The following is a 7,335-nucleotide window of genomic DNA, read 5'->3' on the forward strand; positions in this document are numbered from 1 at the left end:
AGTAAACTGATCAACCTCTAAAACCCCTGCAACTTTCTTGGGAGCATTCCTTGAGTCTGCATGCCAATCAGGATTACTTTGTGCAATTCGATTCAGCAAGGTATATAATTCTTCATATGTTTTCTCCAAAGTTTGACCCCCTACTGCTGAATCTATGAGAATTTTTGTATTAGACTGAAGGCCTTCTATAAATGTATGCACCAAAACATCATTCGATTGATAGTGATGAGGACAACTTCTGAGCATGCCCTTAAATCTCTCCCAAGCTTGGTAGAGATTTTCTCCATCTTTCTGTCTGAAACTCAATATCTCACTCCTTAATCGAGCCGTTTTCTGAGATGGAAAAAATCGAATGAGGAACCTTCGAGTACATTCTTCCCATGTAGTGATGGATTGGTGTGGTTTAGTAAGTAACCATCTCTTTGCTTCCCCCAGTAGAGAAAAAGGAAAGAGTGTCAATCTAACATAATCAACACTCATATCTTCAGGAATACATGTGTCCCTTATCTCCAGGAAGGTTCGTAAATGCTGCTGCAGATCCTCATGTGAAAGTCCCTGAAATTCTCCCACAGATTTCAACAATTGCACCATATTTTGTTTCAATTCTCATCGAACTCCTTGTTCAAGATTCAGGATACTGTAAGTCACAAGGTGCGTAAGTGGGATTGACACTTCTCGAACAGGTCTTGCGACTGGTTGAACAGGAACAGCTGGAGCTGGAACATTTTCAACATTTGGATTAGCAACTATAGGATCGAGTCTTTCTGCCATCGATTGAGCTCTTTGTCTCTGATGAAAAATCACTTCTGGTTCTGCAAAGGGCTCTACTAACTCTTTGTCTCTCGCCAGTCCAATATTCAGCTAAACCTGTAAAAATTCAACCACTAAGATCAAGTTGTTAACACTTAAACTTATGATCAAAAACTAAAAATTAAAGCAATTTACTAGTTCTATTTGATCCCCGGCAACGGCACCAAAAACTTGTTGCGTCTCTATGCACACGCAAGTGTACGTGATCGTGCAAGTAATATAATGACTTAGTCAGATATCGTTCCCTCGAGGATCAATAAACTAGAAATTTATTCAATCTTTACTTCAAGACAATTGAGTATTAAGTGTTTGATTGTATCAAGATTAATATGCTTTTGTAAATAAAATTTAAATTACTAAACAAGAAATAATTTATGATGACTAAAGCAAAGTAAGCAACGGTTGTAATCAATAATGAGGACGATTCTAGGGTTGAGGTATTTTGAACAATCATACAATTCTCTATTCTATTCACAGTCTAATTGGTTATCGGGTTGATGGTTCGCAAGGTTTGTGCCACAATCTTAGTCTCCCGACCTCAGATCTTCTATCTATTGAATGTTGTAACTACAACTCCCGCAGAGTTACAACAAATCTTCTAAATTCATGAAGTTGTCTTCCTGCAAGTGAACCAAGCAAGGTTTCTAGGTATATCCCTATCCTATATGCTAATTCAAATCCCTTATTTTATAAAAGAATAAGAACCTTACTCCCTAATTTCTTCGTTCTATCCTATGATTCTCCTCCTGGATTCACATAGAAATATAAATTTATTCTAATGGTGGTCAATCATTAAAATAGTAAGCTCAAGAAATTAGGAACAACCCATATGATAATCCAAAAGGAAACTACGAATAAGAATATTAAATAGTACTCATGTTCTTAGCCTCAACCCCAGAAAGGGGGTGTTTAGCTACTCATGTATGAATTAACCCTCCAAAATAAGTAACAAGTCATACCCAAATCAATCCTTGAAATAGAGAAATTCAAAAGAATGTTTATGAACCTTAAAAGAGAAAAATTTCTGTTTTTTCGCCACTGCTCTGCTTGACAAAAGTCTCCCACATTATCTTGGATTTTTCCTTTTACAGTTGGGACAAAAATACTTAAAATATTCCCGATTTATCCATCCGGCGCGTCGCGCCATGACTAAGATTGCTATTTTCCATTAAAATCTGAAAAATCGCGGAGCTTCAGTATTCCCCAACAATTGTAAAATGCACCCTCACCGCTACACGCCACTATCGCGGTGAGACACTGGATTGAGACAATTGTGAAATGATCATCCTCCACGACGCGCTAAACCTTCAGGTCACCAAATCTGATAAACTAACTTTCTCCGTGACGCGGTATTTTGCGAACCTTCACTGGAATTCGACCATTGCTATTTTGTTGCTCATCGGGACGCAGAGTGTCTTCAAATGATAATTACAAAAAAAATAAAATTAAACAACAATAAATGCCAAAACAAAAACAAACAATTATAATGAAATTTTAAACAATAATAACTGCCGAAAAAAAACAAAAAACAAGATATACACATGACATCTAATACTTGCTTGATTAAAATTACTTATTAAAAATTTAATAAGTAAAAATGAAAAATATATGGCTATTTTAAAAATTAAAATTACTTATCATAACAGAGAGGAACGTATATATTCTTTGAATATGAATAGTTGGAGGAGTTTCCTACTTCTGCTAAATTACCTTTCATTATGACTCAAATAATTATATCTATCTTCATATAATAATAGAGGCAAAATTGCCACATATCAGCATCATAAAAAAATAATTTTAAAATATTTTTTTAAAAAAATTATTCACTAAATTTTTTTTTGTTTTAAAAAAAAAAATTATTACACAAAAAACTCACATATAAGATAATAACAGTATAGAAAAACTACCATATAGTAAAAACTGCACATAGTAATTAAGGTTATGAAAAATTGCCACATATTCAAGTTAAAACACCTTTTTTACTTGAGAAAAATTAAATCATATATCTATGTCTAATAGGAGAGGCAAAAATATCATGTGTAAGCACCAAGAAATTTTTTCAATTTTAACATTTAACTTTCCATCACAATAGAAATTTCAACTTTAAAAAGATAAAAATCAACGTACAGTCACAATAGAACTTTTGCTAATCAACTTCCATAGTTTTATTTTTCTTAATATTTAACATTTTCGTAATAAATTTATCTATATCTAATAGTACATTTCCGTACATAATTTAAAAATTAAAAAATAATAATTACAAAAAAAAATTAAACAACAATAACTATCAAAAAAATAAATAAATAATTACAATAAAATTTAACACTACACACAACTTAAACAACGAAAGATGAAAATAGGACTTTTCGTAAAAAAATAAAAAAATATATTATATCTATATCTTATAGGAGAGGGAAAATGTCATGTGTCAGCACCACATAAAAGCAATAATTTATTTTTTAAAAAATAAAAATTCTTTTTTTTAAAAACACTTAACATTCCATCACAATAGAAATTTCAATTTTAAAAAGATAAAAAACAGTGTACAGTCACATCTAAAACTTTTGCTAATCAACTTTCATATTTTTATTTTTCTTAATGTTTAACATTTTCGTAATAAATCTTTCTATATATAATAGCACTTTTCATTCCAAAATTTAAAAGTTTAAAAAATAATAATTACAAAAAGAAAAATTTAAACAACAATAACTGCCCCCATAAAAAACAATTACAATAAAATTTAACACTACACAAAACTTAAATAACGAAAGATGAAAATAGGACTTTTCATAAAACAATTTAAAAAATTTAAAATAATAATTACAAAAAAAATATAAACAACAATAATTGCCAAAAGAAAAAAAAATAATTACAATAAAATTTAACGCTATACACAATAACAAAATATGAAAATAGTACTTTTCATTACAAAATTTAAAAAGTAAAAATAATAATTAAAAAAAAATAAACAACAATAAATGCCAAAAAATAAATAATTTCAATAAAATTTTAAACAATAATAACTACCGAGAAAAATAAAATATCTATAGCTAATAGAAGAGGCAAAAATATCATGCATCAACACCACGTAAAAGTAGCAATTCTTTTTTTTTTTTAAATAAAAATTTCTTTTTTTAAACACTTAACTTCCCATCACAATAAAAATTTCAATTTTAAAAAGATAAAAAACAACGTACAGTCACATCTAAAACTTTTGCTAATCAACTTCCATATTTTTTTATTTTTCTTAATATTTAACATTTTCGTAATAAATCAATTGATATCTAATAGCACTTTTTATTACAAAATTTAAAAATTAAAAAATAATAATTACAAAAAAATAAATTAAACAACAATAACTGCCAAAACAAAAATAAATAATTACAATAAAATTTAACACTACACAACTTATATAACGAAAGATGAAAATAGGACTTTTCATAACAAAATTAAAAATAATAATTACAAAAAAATAAAAATTGAACAACAATAACTGCCAAAAGAAAAATAAATAATTACAGCAAAATTTAACACTATACACAACTTAAATAACGAAAGATGAAAATAACACTTTTCATTACAAAATTTTTAAAAAGTAAAATTAATAATTACAAAAGAAAATTTAAACAATAATGAATGCCAAAACCAAAACAAATAATTACAATAAAATTTTAAACAATAATAACTGTCGAAAAAAACAAAAAACAAGATATACACACGACATCTAATACTTGATTGATTAAAATTACTTACTAAAAATTTAATAAGTAAAAATTAAAAATTAAAAATATACGGCTCTTTTTAAAAATTAAAATTATTTATCATAACAGAGTGGAACGTGTATATCCTTTGAATATGGATAGTTCGAGGAGTTAGTTTTAAAACTACCTACTACACTCCTACTTCTGCTAAATTATTTTTCGTTACGACTCAAATACTTATATCTATCTTTATATAATAATCTATATTTATATAATAATAGAGGCAAAATTGCCACATATCAACATCAAAAATATATTTTTAAAATATTTTTTTAAAAAAATAATTCACAAAATTTTATTTTATTTTTTTTTAAAAAAAGTTAATTCACAAAAATAAGATAATAACGTAGAAAAACTACCGCATAGTAATTAAGGTTATAAAAAACTGCACATAGTAATTAAGGTTATGGAAAACTGCCACATAGTCAAGTAAAAACACATTTTTTACGTGAGAAAAATTAAATCATGTTTTTTAACATCTTTAAAAAATAGTAGGCCATTAAACTTAAAAATAAATTTAATTTTAAAATTAAAATGGTTATATTTAAAATTTGCAATTATGCTATTATCTTTTGAATTTGAGTTAAGATAAACATGTGATTCTTTAGATAAAGATAAAGATTCAAATGTGGCGTTATTTTTTTTTTTAAAAAAAAATTAGAATAAGAATAACTGCATTGTATTCTTTATTTAAGCTTTTTTTTTTTTTTGGACATTTCTAATTAAACTCCAGCCTTTCAAATCCTAAGCAAGTCCTATGGCTTTCATTCACTTCTTCTTATTTTGGTTGAAGGATAAACTTCTACAATAAAAATCATTACTTATCAATTATCATAAGTATGGGGCATTGACAACAATTGCTTATTCTTTTTATTGTGTATTTTCTCTAATTTATTTATCGTTTTGATTTGATATGTTGGTGGCAAAAGTTTGCTTCTTTTCCCATTATTTTTCAGGAGAACCTTTTCAATTTAATATTAGTATTGAAACTTTATTTGCTGAGATTAGAAATGTGTTTTTGCAAAATGTGATTTACTTTCAACAAGTTTAGGATGATAATTTACTACAAAAGTTCGTTTTATCAGGAAAGCTGAACTCATTTTTATGTTCAATACTCATGCTACATCATATTATGTTTAGAATGGTATAGTAATTTATTATAAAAAAAAAATTCGTAGTCAGAATAATCATTATCAACTTATCGTCCATCATGTTATAATCACACATCGAAGATTAACAACATAGAATAATTAGTCGTATGTTTTTATGAAAAAAAATTTCTCTAAAACACGCAACTACTACTATTAAAATGTATAATAACACTTATTATACACAAATTTAAATATTTTATTTAGAAATTGTGTTCATACACAAATTTATGGATTATCAAAATTGTTCTTATTTACTGTGCAAAATTAAAGCACAAATTAATAAAAATGAAAAAGCAAATTGCAGACCTAATGGAAGGGAAAAAAAAATAAAATAAGCAGGACATTCATTCTACTGATTAATTAAGCTTTTTTAAAAAAAGAAAAGAAAAAATTTGAAAGCATGTTAAATAATCATTTTAACAACTTGTAATTTACTCTTCACATGTGGCTTATAAAAGGAAAATAAATAACCTCAACAAAAATATAAACTTAAATATTGAAACAAATAGATTGAATATGATATTATAAATAAGAACTTATTTATAGTTATGCAAAAGATATAATTCAAATGCAGACACAAACTTCTACTGGTTTTGTTGCCTCCATATCATCAGACCTATCAAACTGAACCGACAGCCATCAGATTGGGAGGAACATGACAATTTATGTTTGGAAATTCTTCATACTATATTCTTTACGGTCCATATACAACCTACTAGAAAAGAGAAATATATTCCTATCTTATTCCCGCTAATGTATTATTTTATTTAATTCCTATTCCATATATGCGTAGATTAGTTTCATTTGATCTCTCTCATTGATAAATTGCAATTTTACTTCTTGCTCTATTTACTAAGAAAATTTTAATTTTGAATCCCATTCAATATTTATTAATGTAACAATTCAATAATTTATGTGTAACTAACTTGTTTAATAGTTAATAATACAGTAATGTTATAACAATTCAAAAGTTCATACTGCAATTGATTGAAGATTGATCAAGTATTATAACTAAATATAACAAAAATCATCATCTCACGATATTTCAGAAACTAAAGTCGAATTCTGCTCCTTTTTTTCAGTATGTGGTTTAACGTAAATCAAGTTTATTTGACCAGAGTCATTATCCATACTTCATAAAAGAAAAAAAAAATCGAACCATCACTCAATCATGATAAATAATTATATTCACTCACTAATATATGTAAATATATAGTATTATTTACTTTAAAAAGAGCAAATCTATTCACTAAAAATCTCATAAATAAAGATCGAGAAGGTGGTATATATATAATCTTACCGTTACTTTATAAGTATAGAGAGATTATATATCTTCGCTGATTATTATTATTTTAATAAATAACTATATCATGTTAAATTTTAAAATATCTATTAAATAGAAGAGGTGCTTTCCACCACCTCTTACGTAATTACCAAAACACCCCTCTACTCTCATTTAATTACATATCATATCCCAATATATAATAATTTCATTGTTTTAATGGTTTAAATACTTAATATGTTCTATTAATTTATATTAATTAACTATAACTACATATTGAAAGTAAAAAAAATATTTATTTAATTGACTATCATGTTCAAAACTAATTTGT

General features: G+C 26.5%; 1 non-coding gene across 1 annotated transcript; it reads left to right on the forward strand.

The window, feature by feature from the left end:
- Window positions 1-217: 217 nt before the first annotated feature.
- On the forward strand, window positions 218-324 carry LOC124896354. Its single transcript, XR_007052713.1, has one exon. It is a non-coding gene; the product is annotated as a small nucleolar RNA R71 (small nucleolar RNA).
- Window positions 325-7,335: the final 7,011 nt, after the last annotated feature.

The sequence above is a fragment of the Capsicum annuum genome, chromosome 2 (assembly GCF_002878395.1).
Source record: "Capsicum annuum cultivar UCD-10X-F1 chromosome 2, UCD10Xv1.1, whole genome shotgun sequence".
Lineage (NCBI taxonomy): Eukaryota > Viridiplantae > Streptophyta > Magnoliopsida > Solanales > Solanaceae > Capsicum > Capsicum annuum.